This window comes from Manduca sexta, chromosome 23 (assembly GCF_014839805.1).
Source record: "Manduca sexta isolate Smith_Timp_Sample1 chromosome 23, JHU_Msex_v1.0, whole genome shotgun sequence".
Lineage (NCBI taxonomy): Eukaryota > Metazoa > Arthropoda > Insecta > Lepidoptera > Sphingidae > Manduca > Manduca sexta.
In genome coordinates this window covers 1,272,621-1,290,379 of record NC_051137.1, presented here as the reverse complement: position 1 = coordinate 1,290,379, position 17,759 = coordinate 1,272,621, and the positions used below count along the sequence as shown (strand labels likewise).

The following is a 17,759-nucleotide window of genomic DNA, read 5'->3' as shown; positions in this document are numbered from 1 at the left end:
CCGGAGACACGAAGCCGCCAGACACTGTAACAGTGCAAGTTTCACCCCCATACGTTACGGTCAGATGTTCGCCCCGTACGTTACAGCACAGGGAGAGTTCGACGCTGGGCGCTGGGCGCTCGGCGGCGGTCGGCAGCGGTCGGCGATGCTCGGCGGGCCGCGTCCGGTGCCGTGGGCGGCCGCTGTGGGCGTGCAGCGCTGCACCGCCCCGCCGCCCGCGCCGCCCCGCCGCGCGCCCCACGCTGTTTATTCTCGGCCCGACTGGCGGGGCGCGCGACAGTCGCCCGCGTGACGCGCATTCGAACGCACGCGTGCGTCAGGTAATACCGGACGCAGACGGACCGAGCGGTGCATCCGACACCGGACATCACATAAAAAATTGACCCGACAAATTTTCGCGTAACATTACCGGTTTAACGTGTACGGAAGGTGAGGGCGCGGGGGGCGGCGGCGTCGCGGAAAATGCATTTCCCGACGGGTGCATGGCGCAGGCGGTGCGGGTCGGGGGGCGGGTGCATGCGATGATGGACATCGTATTGATTTCTATCTGCCCGCGCCTCCCTTATTGTGGCGGTGCAGGGCGCGCCATCGATCGTTGCACCGGCCCTTCTATTGCCTCGGCGCGATCTCGCTGACGGGTCTCCACTCCACTCTCCACCGGACACCCGATAATTACCGGACCCCATCGCGTTGCAGTGTTCCGTGCTCGTGTCACCGTGTGCGTTACATACACAGTACACTGGTTACAGGCCATCAGTGTTGATCGAGTTTTAATTTCGCATTACGTCACGTGGTTGCATCTACGTCACATTTTATTATTTTATTTGTAACGGTCATCGATTTTATTGTGCTATTATCGTTTAGTTATTATTTATTAATTGCTGTAAGTACATGTAATTATTTATTTATAATTGATTAGTTAATTAACCTTAAATTACTCACGTTTTCGGGTACTTAATTTAATTGTCGTTACATTTACTTAAAATTCAATTAACCTAATATTTTTCGTTTTAAGTATTTTTAAACATCGGACAATGAATACGAAATACAAATTTGAATTTTAAAATTCTAATTTAAGCATTAAAAATTAAAACCAAATCCGGCCGCCCCCTTCGTTGCGTTCAAAAACCGTGCAATTTAAATGAAATGTGATGTCACCGCTCGATCCAAATCCCTGCGCAATTTATTTTGCATTTACAAATTCTAACGTAAACAAAACCTCCTTTCAGAACGCAACACATCCAAAAACGCAATACTCAACACAATACGAAGCTTTAAACATTTAAAATAAAAAAATAAAAAAGTTTAAATTCGAATGAGATTCTGAATTCGAATTGTGAATTCGGAACGCGGTCGGCGCTCACAGATCATTTGTTGTTGTTGTAAAGAGAAGTGACAAGGCGTTAAAAGTGGCGGCGACGTTGGGAGCTCGTGTGGAATGCGCAGGATTGGACACGTTTAGCGCGCGCGCACGCCCCGAAACAGCCGTGCCGCCCTCGGAACACCCGGCCATGGCGACCGAGACAGGTGAGTCTCATCAAAACAAATGGATTTGTTTTGCGATTTTAATTAAATTCTAATACCTACTACGTGCTCCTTGTGTATAAAATATTTACATTAAAATGCGATGAAGCGAAAAGTTAATGCGAAAAATAATCAAATTTATAAATGCTAATCGTTTAATCTTTGAAAAATTACATTTATTTTAATAGCAAGCAACACTTTTATAACTCTAGAGACTGTAAACTCTACAGTACCACGAAAGGTCTTTAACCGCTTTAAAAGTCCGTTTTCACCGATGAATATTATTTGCATGATTCAAAGTTAAACTTCTGTCCGATTTGTTTTACAAAGTCGTTGTTTACAATATTTTAAAATTTAATTTTATTCAATGAAATAGAGCTATTAACATCAACTCTCAATTTAAATTCAGAATTATTGCGTATTTTACATAATTTTCTTTTAGAATATTTACGCAAGCACAAAATTAGCTATATCGAAAATATTCGCTAAAGAAATCCATTACATCTTATAATCTTATAAATTCACAAGATTTTTATCTCGAAGCATTAATTATTTCCTTAAAGCTATCGTCTGTAACAATCTACACTGAATAAGACGCTTTCTCTCATAAATAAATCTATATAATGAACACTTATCTTTACGAAAGGGCAAAGGAATGTTGACCTGCACAGCCGTATCCAATAAACGCTAATAGGTTTTTATTGAATTTATTTTATTAACGATTAACCTCACGTATTTATATACTAAATATCAAGAATAGGATTAATAAAAAATATTTTCAATATATCATTCGATTATTGCTACAAAAAAGTCTAATTAAAATTATGGCGATTGGCCGCGCTCTCTCCCTACATTTGCTCGGCGTTTACAAAAAAAAACAAGTACATTAGTACAAAAGGTATAATATAATTTTAATATTAAAAATCTTTTTTTAAAACAATGTTATTGTTAAAAAATAAAAAGTCACCAGTCATTTGGGGAAGCTTAATATCAAGACAATGAAACGCATTTGCCGTTAATAGCAGTAACGGCTAACATTTATGAACGTTAAATGTTATCATTCGATTTTTGAAATTCTAATTAACGACTAGTAATTGATGGCCAGTTTTAGAAAGAATTTATTGAAACTATTTGTAGATAAAACGACGTATTATACGTATAAAAAAAATACTGCATTAGAACGCAAAAAGGTCGCATTTCCAACACCACGTCCCTAGACAGGTGACATTTTGAGTTCTCAGTACTACGTGAGTAAGAGTTGTTTACCAACATTTTATGAACGCACATACGCGTGCCGTACGTACGTAGAAGTTCGTTGATATCACCCCTCCCGCGGCGCCGCCGTACCCCACCCCCGCCCTATCCCTGCGGTCCCCCAGGATCCCCCAGGAGGCGAGGGTGGATCGCGCTGTTTAATGATGTTGCCATCGTTTACTCGAGATTAGACGGCTTTTTATTTTTTTGCGGTGTTTTTTTTTCGTCTGTAATGCACTTTGTGAAAATTTGCGGTGTTATTTACGTTTTTTGTCTATATCATAATGACAAAAGCTTTTGTGCTCTACCTCGCTTTAAAATGGATGTTTCGTGTTTATTATGAAAACAATATTTATGTATAATAGATGAAATATGAAAACTCCCAATGAGACGGTAGTAATCACGAAATCGATAAAGTACCCGGTATTTGATTCATGATTCCTGTATTTATTTCAAGCCTTACTTAATAAGGGAATTCAAAATGTATTGATTTCTAATTTTGCATTAATATGATAAGCGTATTCTAAGTTACTGCTGATTACGTAAATATTAATATTAAATCCCACATTACTTTGATTATATGTATAAGTGCAGATATATAAAGAATATTACTAAACTAAAAAAAAACAATATGATAGAAATTGAAAAATTAAAAAGGATAAATAACCACAGTATTTGAACTGTCATTGTACTTTTATTACGTTAAACATTTTACAAGACAGCACGTGGGAACTGCGAGCAAAACCTAATATTTACATTTAATAAAACCAATATTTCTAAAGTAATACCATATTTCATTTTAACAAATGTATTAAACACACACGATGCATTACTATGATGCCGCAGTGACCTATCTCAGATTTTAGCAGGCAGATTTTTAAAAACAAATATATGCACATAGCATAGACTATGGAGGTTAGAGGTAAAAAAGTCCAACTGTAAGGTGTAAATAACAGTTCAAAAACGTTCAGAATTACGCTGGCGTAGGTACAAGGTATGAATGTAGCAGTTTTAGGTGGATTGAAGTGTGTCGAGTTAAAAAGATAATAGCTTTAATATCTATAGTTGTTAGTGGCAAAATATAATAATATCAGCCCTGTATTACATACTGTCCCACTGTGGGCCTCCTCTACTACTAAGAGATTAAGCCTTAGTCCACCACGCTGGTCTAGTGCTTGTTGGTAGACTTCACACACTCTCAAAATTCCTTCTCAGTCATGCAGGTTCCTCACAGTGTTCACCCCCACCGTTAAAGCAAGTGATTATTCACAAAGAATACACACATAATTTTAGAAAATTCAGAGGTGTGTGCCGTTGAGAATCGGATTATATCGCGGTTTTTATATGTTGATTTTCACCCGAAGTTTCGAAGACTGCAGCCTTCATTTTCCCTGCGCTGAGGTGCTGATCGTACGAAAATTTAAAGTTCTACCTACATTCATACATACCTCAATTTCTACCTACATTTTGTATAAGAAAATCATATTTCTATTGAGAAAAACAAAATGATCGAAACACGAAGTTTTTAACGGAGTATATGACGCGCATTTATGATATACGCATTTGTTTTTGAAATTATAAGGATCTCGACTGCTTTGCATTTACTGCGCATTGTTGCGCATCTGTGTGTAAAATGCGTCGCAAAATCGTTATATAGGCTCTACATATTAATCAAATACTTATACCTTCCAAACAATTCTTCCTACCTATCAATTCTATCAAATATAACAGAATTTAAAGGTAATTGAAAATTGGTGAATTTTTGAGTTTTCCTTCCCTAAATTTAAAAGTGTCGCACAACTAATGCCCCTTAAAAAATGCGCAAATCGATCGCCAGGGGAGACGGGGGATGATGTGCATCCACTACGTATCATAAAGCGTCTACAGAGCATTTGTCAACGAGGACCGAAGGGTAGGCTGGGGTAGTTTATTAACTTCACATAGGGTGACATTGTTGGGGTTGTTATGACAATGTTTATGGTTATTTTTGAAATGACCGGAACAGTTTTTTATATTTTTATTGCTTTTAATGACGAGACGAGCTGGCCGTTCGCCTGATGGTAAGCGATACGACCGCCCATAAACAGTAGAAACACCATCCAACCCGTTGAATTACAAAGTATTGTTTGTTATTCCACTATGCTCGCCATCCTGAGATATAAGATAAGTCTTATTATGTCCGGTAGTTACACCGGCTACAAACAACAATTATTTTGAAAATATTTTTAAAATATCTTCCATTAATTTCAAACAAAACATGTCATAATACGAATAAAAACATTAATGAATTTAAACAACTTAGTCCTTAATAAGAAATAATTCGAAGGATTATTGATACGTCTTATTAATGCATTCTTTGCAAATTGAGACGAACCAGACAATTAATGAAGCAATGACTCGTCAGAACGTATCTAATCACCCGTAACCAATTGAAGCTAGTAGTCAACTATTAGAAACATAAATATTAAATATCATAAGCCATAATTTATACAAAATCAATTTAGAAAGCCAATGGAAACATCGCCTTCGTGAAATGATTTTAACATTAGTTTAAATAAAGCATTTTATACACAAACTAAAAATAAAAATTTTCAACAATTATTAGAAGCCATAAAATCCATTAAAATATAGTAAACAAAAAACACACTTTAAATATAATTAGCTGGCGGTAGGATATATTTTATATCCGCTCGGATAGCGACCACCGTACACAAGGTGTCAAAACCCGCCATAGTGGCCCACGAAGTGTGTCGCATTCCGCTATCGGTGTACATCCGGTTCCAACAGGCCGGCATAATTGCGTCGACTGTCGAGGAGTAATCATCTCTCGTCAGTCGACATTTTATTGGACCCCATTCCACTTACCATCAGACACAGTGGGGTCACTTTGCCCCAATAAAAAAGTAACGTATAAATAACTTATTATAATTGTTCTAATTACTAATCAACCATAAAGATATAGAATAAAAACCCCAAAACAGTTATCATTAATAAGAGAAATTTTATGTGCAATTAACTGATTTAACGGAAGTTATTAATTACTATAAGTTTCATAAAGATAACAGTTGAAATGATACAATTAACACTATTGGAGAGGATGCTTATTACAAATTAAATAATTATCAAGAATCTATTAGCGGTGGTGACGCAGATTGAACGTGATCACTTTAAATATAATACAGTATTAATTACGGATTCCTTTATATAGTTCTTATCGGCTTACCTTTGCTTTGACATGTACAGACAACTACAAAAGTACATACACAAATTAAAAACTTCAAATCGCCTTTAAACTTGAGTGATTTTTTCTGCACTGAAATAAACTTCAGATGGTTTATTATATTTTAAATAAAGAAAAAATACTAGACACTCATACCAGAATCTTTTTATTATTTATTATTTAAAGACTGTCACATTTGAAATCATTACGAAAATATAAAATAAATTCTCAACATAATGATCGTTTTTTCCTGTGTATTCATTAAAATTTGATCTTAATTTTTATTCAGATATTTGTAAACGACAACCAACCACAATCTATTTATTATTTAATCAATGTAACAAAAACAATGCATTTCTTAATCAGAGACTACCTAAAAAATATCGATCACTATGGATTGAAAATCTTTGGAACTTATATAAATCTTATACCGCAATTCTATCACAACGAAGGGATGATATATGTATTCAAATATTCCGTTTCTCTTTGTTTTCCAGTAACTAGATTTCTATAAAATTACCTCGATTAAAATACCTTTTTTTATTGCTTTAAATGACGAGACGAGCTAGCTGTTAGCCTGATGGTAAGCGATACAACCGCCCATAAACAGAAGAAACACCATCCAACGCTTAGAATTACAAAGTATTGTTCGGTATTCCATTGCACTCGCCATCCTGCGACATGAGATATTAAGTCTTATTATGTTCAGCAGTTACACTGGCTACAATGTTCTTCTAACCGGAACACAACAGTGACTACACACTGCTGCTTGACAGCAGAAATAAACATTGCGGTGATACCCAGACGGACTCACATATGAGAGACCTACCACCAGTAATTTAACAGCATTTTCTGTATCCATGAAGCGAACACGACCCTTAATAACATTGTACGCAACGTATATTTAAATATTTTATCGTGTATATCAATAAATATTTTAACAAAGCGTGTAAAAACGGTAGCCGGTATTGAGATTTCGCGCACGGCCGCGCGGCGGTCACGCAAGCGTCTCAGAAACAACGGTACGAATATTATTTGAAATCAACATCGGCCAGAGACACGGATATGCATTATTTATGGTATTTACCATTAACGCGGGTGTATTTGCATGGGTAAAGTGGATTACACACTGGCGGGTCAGACGCGCGTCTATCAAAAAAGTCTAGGAATGTTCATATTTAATGCAAAAATGTGCTAATATGCTCAGATATCCGACAAGAAATATGTCTATCAAGAAAACAATATTTGCATATATTTTTAATAATAACTGTTTCCTAAAATTGGCTCTATCGTTTTCAATGCAAATTACTCGGTACAAGTCGTTTACAAATATCTGAATAAAAATTAAGATCAAATTTTAATAATGAATACACAGGAAAGTACAATCATTATGTTGAGGATTTATTTTATATTTTCGTAATGATTTCAAATGTGACAGACTTTAATTTACTTTATAACAACACTAATGAACACGAAATATCTTTTAAAAAATCATTTGATTTCTTAATAATTGCATATTTAAGTTAACTACCATTTTTCAATTATAATAAATTACAAAATAGTATATTTCAACTGATTAACAAATAATGCTTTTAAAAATAAACCGTTTATTTATTTGCTGCATTAAAAACGATACTCTCCATACTGGACATCGGATACTCAGTGGAATACAATATTCAATATAGTTTTGTGATAAAAGTAATAATGTATCTTTTTTGAAACTAAAGAGAATTTAATGTAGTATTTGTTACATAAAATATAGGCGCCACGCGTTGTTTGTTTTTGATTTCTGTTTTAAACTAATTCGTGTAAACGTTTAAAGGAGGAAGAAGCCAAAAAACATTTCACAAATCTTTGCTCAATTCATGTAATTGTGACAAAATAGGGTACTATTATTTACTAAAACCATCCTTTTCTACATTAAATCTTTCTTCTACAACAGATAAACATCCTCAGCACATACACGTAACAACAAATTATATTTCTACCCACAATATTCGCGCGTTAATTCGCCAGTGTGCAAACCATCTTATCCACAGGTCTATGTCCTCCAATACACTTAAATTTAAAATATATTTCGGCCGTCAGATTTCCGATTCGACTATAAATGCGTCAATTTGCGTGAAAAGGTGTTTAAATACAATACAATTACAGATTCGATTCCTTCAGCATAATAAACATAGCCTTTAATAATATATATAAATATTACAAATATAGTGATAGATATTAATCAATGCAAAGTCCTGACTGCATGTTAAGGCGTAAATCGAGGTATCACCCCCAAGGCTCTTTAAAACAACAACCAGACCCTTAATAAATATTTGCGGAACAAACAAATGTTTGTGTCGGAGCAGACATTGAATTCTTCGGCGCGACCTCTGTTTACAGAACTTACTCGTTGCACCACAGAAAGTGACAAACGTAAAACATTTACAATAGTAAGCTTGCTATAAAATATATAATGTCAGCTACTTCTTAAGTGAATCTTCCTATCAGTGATAAAAATAATAGAATCTTATTAGTACCTAATTCTAGACAATTGCGTAGATTTTTTTTTTATATAATGATATAGACGTATGGAAAGTAACTTGTTTACTGCCCATGATCATCATAATATTCACCTTTTGGAAGTCCAATGCTGGACACAGGCCTCTCCTAAAAATATCCAGACCGACCTCTTAGAAGCGACCTACATCCAGCCAGTTCCTGTGACCTTTAAGACTCGACCCACGTGAAAATCTTTCCAGGAAAGAAGTTATCAAATCTTATAAAAATAAAATGGATTATTTTATTAAAATAAAACTATTTTGCAGATTTTATTGCGGTTTATACTATAATATTCTCCCGACATTTCGAAGACTGCAGCCTTCATGGAAACAGGGCGGACTGATTATTTTACTCTAATATTGTCTATGCAATTTCATTTCTATTAAAAATATTTTATGGAAACGCGGAAACAAATTCATCATTAACTTCTATAATATTAATATACATTATCTCTTTAAAATATTAGTGTAGATAAAATTATCTCTCGACTAACCTGAGTACCGAATACCTCATCATTCAAAAAAACTCGTTTCATAAACAAATAGCATATTTTATCAATGGTTTTATCAAATATCGAAGAATAACAAATTAATTTACCTTAATCTCTTCTTCGTTGTAGATACCTATCAATGTCACAGCAATTTTTTATAGTATAGGCCAGCTAACCAGTATAAGTTAATGTATTTTTATTGCTTTGAATGACGAGACGAGCTTGCCGTTCGCCTGATGGTAAGCGACACGACCGCCCATAAACAGTAGAAACACCATCCAACACCTTGAATTACAAAGTATTGTTTGGTATTCCACTGCGCTCGCCATCCTGAGACATGAGATGTTAAGTCTTATTATGTTCAGCAGTTACACTGGCTACATTATGTTAACTGATCCCATTCTAAAGCTAAAATTACACCAGCAAGTTCTCGCAGCAATATATTGCACAAGAAATTCCAGATGCATTTACGTTGTCGGCAACACTTCATATTCATTTACATACATAATATATTTCATTATAGATCTATTATGCGAATCCCTCAATAGTCGACACAATTATGCCGACCTGTTGGAAAAAGATAAACACAGGCTGATCCCCAAACGCTGCACACTACGTGGGCCACTATGGCGGGATTTAACACCTTGTGTACGGTGGTCGCTATCGGCGTGGATATAATATATATTCTACCACCAGCAAATCTATTACCCAATTGTAATCACTACTAAATTAAATTAATGCTTCCTGGATCTACACGGTTGCCTTAGATTTCAAAGGTCTGTTTAAAAAACTAAAACCTAGAATCGTGTTCACCAATAATGCAGCCACCTTGACATTTATGCTAAATTATAATCTACGATTGTGCCGATCGTAGTGCTCATCTATTTTAATGTTCATACTTGTTTTGGCGAGGAATCTTTTTATTGATGTAGAACGTATGTTACATACATTCGCATTTTCAAGTGATTTAATGTATTTTAATTTACATTTGACGTAGTTTAATGAGATGGTGAGAAAGACGTGCCATTTTGTTTGAGTTTATAACGTGTCGTATAATTTATTCTATGTTTTTTTGTTAAGTATTCTTTAAATCTTTACTGGCTAATTAATTTTAGTGATACAAAGGAAAATAGTTAATGCCAAATTACTATTAATAAACATAAATGTAAATAATATTTTTATTATTCATGAAATCATTTATTTTTATTGTGAGTATATTTCATAGGCAAGTTAATACTTAATAATAAACGACTGCCATCTATGACAAATTAATGAAATTGTAAAGTTGAGTTAGCGTACGTATAGATGTCACTATAAACAAATATTAAATCGAAACTTTCTTTCGTACCCACGTCAGCAGAGCGCATAATTTATCCTGCTATTGAGATAAGAAAGCTGCTAAATAATTTTAACAATATAAACATTTTGGAGTAAATTATTTCGATGATATAATATTACATTCTTAATCCTGAACTTTCCGTTCATCTTGAATGTTCTGACTCATGCGCATTACCTACAATGCACATACATTCGCAACATGCTCTGACGCATGCCGTCATTCAAATACATTTGAAAAAACAACGATTGCTTATTCTTTCTTTTATTAATACGCCTTTCATTTCTACGTAAACAGACTTTGCTTATAAACAATAGCACCTGATTATTTATTTGTATCAGATTACTTCCAAAATAGTTTCCATTAGGTATATGTATCAGATAAAAATGAATTCTAGTATAATTTTTGTTGCATAATCCGGCAAAGGATCATTTATATCACCTGAAGTTAAAAAGCCTCTGCCATGAACATGAACGCGAAATCAAAGTATGGACAATGTGTTGCCCTTGAAGGGAAAGAATAATGTACTTATAGAGAACCTTTTTTCCCTATTTGAGGATCTGGGCTTCCGGATTTTAGAATTCTCGCTTAGACCAGATTTTATGTACTAACCTGGCCTCATAAAGTTAGTCATAATGCAAAGTTGAAATGCAAATGAATAAGTACCGCAGTACTGTGTCCAGGGGGCGCCGCGGCCGGCGGCGAGCAACAGTACTCGCTGCGCTGGAACGACTTCCATTCCGCCATGGTGTCTTCTTTCCGCCGGCTGAGGGATGAGGAGGACTTCGTCGACGTCACCCTAGCGTGCGCAGGCGCCACATTCAACGCACATAAGGTAAATTACTTAAAATATTCTAATAGGGTGGCGTTAACATGTTTCTAGTTAACTGGATAGTAAGTAATGGACATACATTCAAAATCCGTTCATTTCTGATCTGGGCTTCGTATTTCAGACAGCTAGCTATTCTCAGTATTATATGGTAAACCGCGGCCATCAAGTTCAAATTATCAAAAATATTGGTGATATCGGTCTATAATTTATCTTTTTGCTATTAATCCTCATCTCTACATAGGTGGTGTTGTCAGCGTGCAGCCCTTACTTCCGGCGGCTGCTTAAAGCCAACCCATGCCAGCATCCCATCGTCATCCTGCGGGATGTGCACGACAAAGATATGGAGAGCCTTCTCAGGTGAGCTCGGCATACCCTATAACTATAATACTGATTGTAAGACTAAAGAAACCGTAGAATTATTCTATATAGTTTATAATAAATTATGCAATTTGTGACTTATTAATAGACATTGGGTTATATGCACTATCAAAATGCCACAATACGCATGCAAATATGCACGGAAAAAGATATCATATAACGAGCGTTACTTTGTTAAATCATTACGCTTTCGACATATATAATACATCTAACATACATAAAAACCACTAAACTATGCAATAATGTTACAAAACAGTGTTTTATGCATTTGCTTTTTATATAATCCGATGTCTAGTTATGAATTACGACCTTGTTTCCTTCCAACGCGGCGAGGACAATAAATACCAAATATTTGCGAATTACATAAATCTAGTTTCGAATGCAGTCTGACCTCCCGATTCACTTGTCTTACCTACCGCTGCTACAAAGAGGATCTTACTAACCAACCATATAAACTTATTTCTCAAATCGTCCCAGACACGCAACAATTTCCATAATTTGTAGAAACGAATTAACTAATTCAATCAAGGCCAACACTTCGCAAATCTACAAATATGCAAATGGCAGAAGTCGTGGGAAAATATGTTAGTCATAACTTATTCATTATATAGATGAGTAATGAACTTTTATGGTCTAGATCACACGCCCGTTTTGCAAGGACAATTGGCTTATTTCGGAAGTTATACACTTAACCTGCAATGAAACCAGTCCAACTGTATGTCATGGTCGGTTTGAGTAATACTGGAACTAGTTCGTTTGATTTATTGTTCAATAGGTTTCGTTCGGATCTCCGTAGGTTCTTGGGAAAGTCCTATTCCAAAGTAAAAATCTAATTATGCACATCCAATCTATCAAAATTTTAACCGTTATTTTTACTTTTTGACATCCAAATATTATTTACATTTAAAACTTAATCATTAGGTTTGTAACATTCGGTTGTGTTAAGTTTAAATTTTGTGTGTTGTTAAGTTATTTATAAATTATCTGAAACAAAACTAGACCTACCCCCTTATTCATAGACGTTTTTTTATCTACATTGAGATACAACAATATTAGCCAATAACAACGGCCCTATGGCTAGGCACTGCGAAGGTTGCTATGCCGCTAGCACTGAGAAACAGACTTGTTATCACAGCTTTATTCCGTCCTTAGATAAAAAAACGTCTATGAATAAGGGGGCTAGAGGTTAAAATATTTTTTTGAATAAATTAAAACATAAGTAAATACATCTATGTGTTATTTATACACTGAATATTAATTTCTTATTAGCAAATATGTGTATAGGTAAAATATAAATAGATTGTTTCAAACGTTTATCTGTCTTGTAATAAGAGCTGTTTGACTAAATGAGCAATAAAATAATTTAGATTTGATGTATGTAACAGAAATTTAAATTTTAAATACGATGATATATATTTTATAAACATAGTCTTAAATTTGGAACACATTTTTAACTTATTTCTATTCATCAAAGTCTCATTGTTGTTTATCTAGATTCATGTATCAAGGCGAAGTTCACATCGGCCAGGAGCAACTCAAAGAGTTCCTGCGAGCAGCACAACTGCTGCAAGTTAGGGGGCTGACAGATGTACCAGCACCGGCGCCTGTCTCCTCCCTCGAACCTAAAGCTTCTCCAGTGAGTAAATAAAATAAAATAAAATTTTGAGTGTAATATGATGTAATAAAATAAAACAAATTTTAAATACTAAATGAAAATAGAGCAAATTTAATCACAAATTGAAAATCAAGAACCACGTTTGGGCGCCATTATCACTAATGGCGCCCACCATGTAATACAATACTCAAAGCCACTAACAGCTTTAACTTTATGTGTTCTACTAACTCTTGGCGAAGCTAAAACTAACGTTAAAATCGCAAAAGTACATATACAATTTTGTTTCATGAAGGATTTTGTACCGGGTGCGATACAAAAATTGCTGAATTTAACGAATTCACAACAGTCGTCGTCGTCGTGGACGGAGACGGGCAGCGGCGCGTCGCGGGAGGGGCGCGACTCGCAGCAGCGCGAGGGTCGACGGCTGCGGCGGCCTGACGATAGCGCCAACACTACGCCACCGCCCAAACGAGCACGCTCGAGCGACCTCTACCAGGCGCAGATGAAGACGAGGTGAGTAGCGACGATCCTTGATCACGTCGAGCCATCGGTTTGGGCCAGAATTAGATGAAACATACATACATATTACAGATCTTAAATTTATAAAGCAGGATTCTATGATTTGTCTATTGTTTGTAATATCCTAAACTATCAGCATATATTTGAATATTTTGCCAGATTTTCATTTAACTTTGAATTAAAGATATTGTGACATTGAAAACTAAATAAAAATATATATTTCTAAAGAAATTGAGGTAAACAATCCTACTTATTTCCAAAGTGGGTCACGCATTTTTTGTCATCCATACTTATAGCTGTCATTACAATTATTGGTGTAGGACGGAGCAGTTGCTGGCGGCGCAGGGCGCGAGCCCCGAGACGCTCGGCACCAACGGACACGAGCTCGCGCTCTTCAGCCAAGCGCTCGACAACGCGCAGAACCCGCATCTCTCAGGGTCCAACAACTTGGTAAGATGGCACGCTAGATAGAATTTCGTCTTGTCACTGGTTGAACAAACGGCTTACCTAAGTTATCAAGCTAAATGACGGACAGACAATAGTGTGTATTTTGAACATAATAATATGACACCTAGTCATCATTTAATTTGATAAAATTACCAATACTCCATCACCAGCTAGGATACCATGGTACTTCATCATCATGGCGTTACATAAGAGCAATGCATAACCCAACCCTCTTCTTCCCAGTCTGGCGACGGCGAGGTCATCATCAGACGCCGGAGCAAGCGACACGGAGGGAGAAACTCGCGCGAAGCAAGAACCCTTGGACTACGACGACCCCGCCACAGTGGCCAACACCAACGGCGCGCTGCCCCACAACTTCCCTGGACTACTCAACTTGCAAGGTAACGAGAGAGTAAGATTTGGAGTACGTAGAAAGGTGGGAAGTTAGAAAATAGGTGTACTTAAGCACTTTAGACTTCGATTTATACTGAAAACTTTAAGACAGTCACGGAGGGGACCATGAAGGCTGCAATCTTCGAAACGTCAAGAGAAATAATAAAATAAATAACCGCAATAAAAATCTGTAAAATAGTTCTATTTCAGGTCCTACATTATTGTATACTTATTTTAACTTATTGGTATAATTTCATAATTCAAAATATAAGGTAAAGCTTCGTACGACCTTTCATGGTTACAATATTCGATTTCATTATGATCCAACAAGGCTAGTAACATTTATTCAAAATGAGAAAAAAAATGGACTCTGAATCATATCTCGCTTATTTTGTCACATAAAACTTGAGATAAAATTATGTTCTTATTAGATTTTCCTTATTTTTAGGTACTTATGTTTGAAATTAATTGATGCCCTATCAAGATATTCATGTATTTTTCCTCATATTTTTTGATTTCATACATTGTTTTTTTGAATTGCGAGTATAAAAACCCCAAGATATACACCCGTCAAGAGCCATGACTCAGTGAGTCATTAAAAAATAAAAAATCCCCGTTACACAATCCCCGAAATATTTCATCAGACTACTTTACTGTTCGTATAGTTTTTTGGTAATAAAATTGACCCCTGTATTTCATTTGTAGGATTCCCCGGACTACCTGGACCATCAGGGATCCCGGACAATTACGGTAAGTGTTTTTATAATAACGCACTAACTTCTGTTACACGACTCAATAATCACCGACGCACGTTACCTAGTGCAATTAATATCGATCAGACCCATTTGTAATCTATCTCCCTAATGATGGAAGAACAATAAAGTCACTTGTCATTTATAACACATTATTGAGTCATGTACCCGCCGGAGTCATAACATTAACAATTAACACCAAAGCGCTTGGTTGAACGTGGCAGATAGGTACAGTCCGCGCGATAGACGCTAGAGCATAGTGAACGGAAGTTACGCCGGCGAAGTGATCCGCGATCGATAATGGCGCGAGCTCGCACTGAACGAGACGTCCGTCTGCCCCAGGAGCGACCTGGCCGGGCGGCGGGGGAGGCGGCGGGACACGCCTCCGCGCACAAGCCCGAGGAGCGCCACCACGGCCCCGGTGAGCCCGCCGCCAGGCCCGCCTGTCCCACCTGCGGCAAGCGCTACTCCAACAATAGCAACCTCAAGCAGCACATCCTCAACGTGCACGCGGCTCACCACCTGGCGCACTCCTGCCCCGTCTGCGGCAAGGCGTTCAAGACGCGCCAGTACATGCAGATACACATGAACTCCATCCACGGCGTCAAGCAGAGGAGGCGCGACCCCCCCGCCCCCGCCCTGCCCGCCGACCTCTACACTCACAGTAGCGCTTAATGTTCGGATGTGTGCCCTAGTGTGTCTAACCGCCGCCTCTGCGTTACAGGGGCGGCGCTGGCGGGCGGGGCGGCGTTGGGCTACCGGCCGCAGTGCCCCCTCTGCGGCCGCGTCTACTCCTCCACCTCCAACCTGCGCCAGCATATGCTCAATGTGCACTCGCAGACCGACCGCGACCAGTGGTTCCCCTGCCAGCACTGCGGCAAGAAGTGCAAAACCAAGCACTACCTCATCAACCACCAGCTGCAAGCGCACGGCATCCGCCAGCGGCAGAACTCTTAGAGACGACGCGACGAGCGGCCGCACCCGCGCCTCCCGCACCCCATGCGCCTGCGCACCCACACCCACCGCAACCGTCGCATCCGCCGCCCGGCGCCTGGTGGTAAAGCGCCGCCACGCTCGCCGCAGTCACGTCAATATCGCATTCACATATTTTTGGAAAGTTTATCGGGGAGAGTCAGAGACGCGGGGGCACGGGTGGGGCGGTCGGGGCGCGTGCAGTCCGCCGGGTGTGCCAACGCTCGCCACATTGTAACCTGGAGTGTCTGCGTTGCAGAAGCGGCGCGGTGCGCGTTGGCACACGCGGCGGGGGCGGCGGGTGTAGAGGGCGGAGGGGTGGGGGCGTGCGGGGCGGGCGGGGCGCGGCTGCAGTGCCCGCTGTGCTCGCTGCGGCTGCGCTCGCCGGGCGGCGCGCGCGCGCACCTGGCGGCGCACTACCCGCGCGACAGCCCGGTGTGCCCGGTGGCGTCGTGCGCGCGCCACTTCGCGCACCCAACTCGGTGCGCAACCACATGCGCATCAAGCACCGCCGCCAGTGGGAGAACATGAAGACGCTCAAGTGGAGCTGCGGGGGCAACTGAACTCGGCTGTGAACGGCTCGCGCTGATCTCCACGCATTTACGCAACGCGCACGCGTACGGATGGAACGAAACGACTGACAATTATTTTTATAGTAGATATAGACTGATAACGTTAAGGTATATTATATTACAATAAGCGCATTATGACATGTGATGATTGGTGCCATTGATAGGATACGAAGTGCTAGTGACTGCTCCGTTGTGATCACTTCCGTGCGTAACTTCCATTGTTGCTTCTACTGTATCTCGTGTGTACCACCGTTTAATGTTACTTTATTTCATTTCTTATGAAATTAAGCCAAAACTATTGATATGAATTGTGATTTTACAAGTGTATATCTTTACGTGGATATTTAATATGCCGACGAGATATTAAAAATCACTTGAAAATTATTAAATTTATTTTTAAATTGGTACTTAATATGTACAGTTCGGACAATAAATTCCTAACGTTAGGTTCTTTTGATTATTGTATATGACCTAATGATTGTCGACAAAGCCAATTGTATTGAACAATGCTTCACGTTTATATTATCTGTACATATTTTTATATTAAATCATGCGTATGGTCTTCAAATACTTAGTCCAAAATGGTAATTTTGGCGCTCTTTCCGTTATTTTTAATCTATATCGTACTCTATTTTGTTTGTAACTGTAATCATAGTATGTACCGGCACTCTCGACCATCGACCGACAAAGACAATACGAAATAGAATGTAATGTAAAATCTGAATGCCTTCAAAACGCAATAGTTCACAATACCGATTCATAGAGAATATTTATTTTCTAAACGATGTTGTCCGCAAAGCCCGTGTACGTAATATATGCACAATATAAACATATCTAGTCAAAGTAGGCGAAAATACAAGGATATTCGAATTTATTTATTTAGTCTTGTACATAATATGCTTCCTGTC

General features: G+C 38.2%; 1 pseudogene; it reads left to right on the top strand.

The window, feature by feature from the left end:
• Positions 1-262: 262 nt before the first annotated feature.
• On the top strand, positions 263-16,562 carry LOC119188468 (annotated as a pseudogene).
• Positions 16,563-17,759: the final 1,197 nt, after the last annotated feature.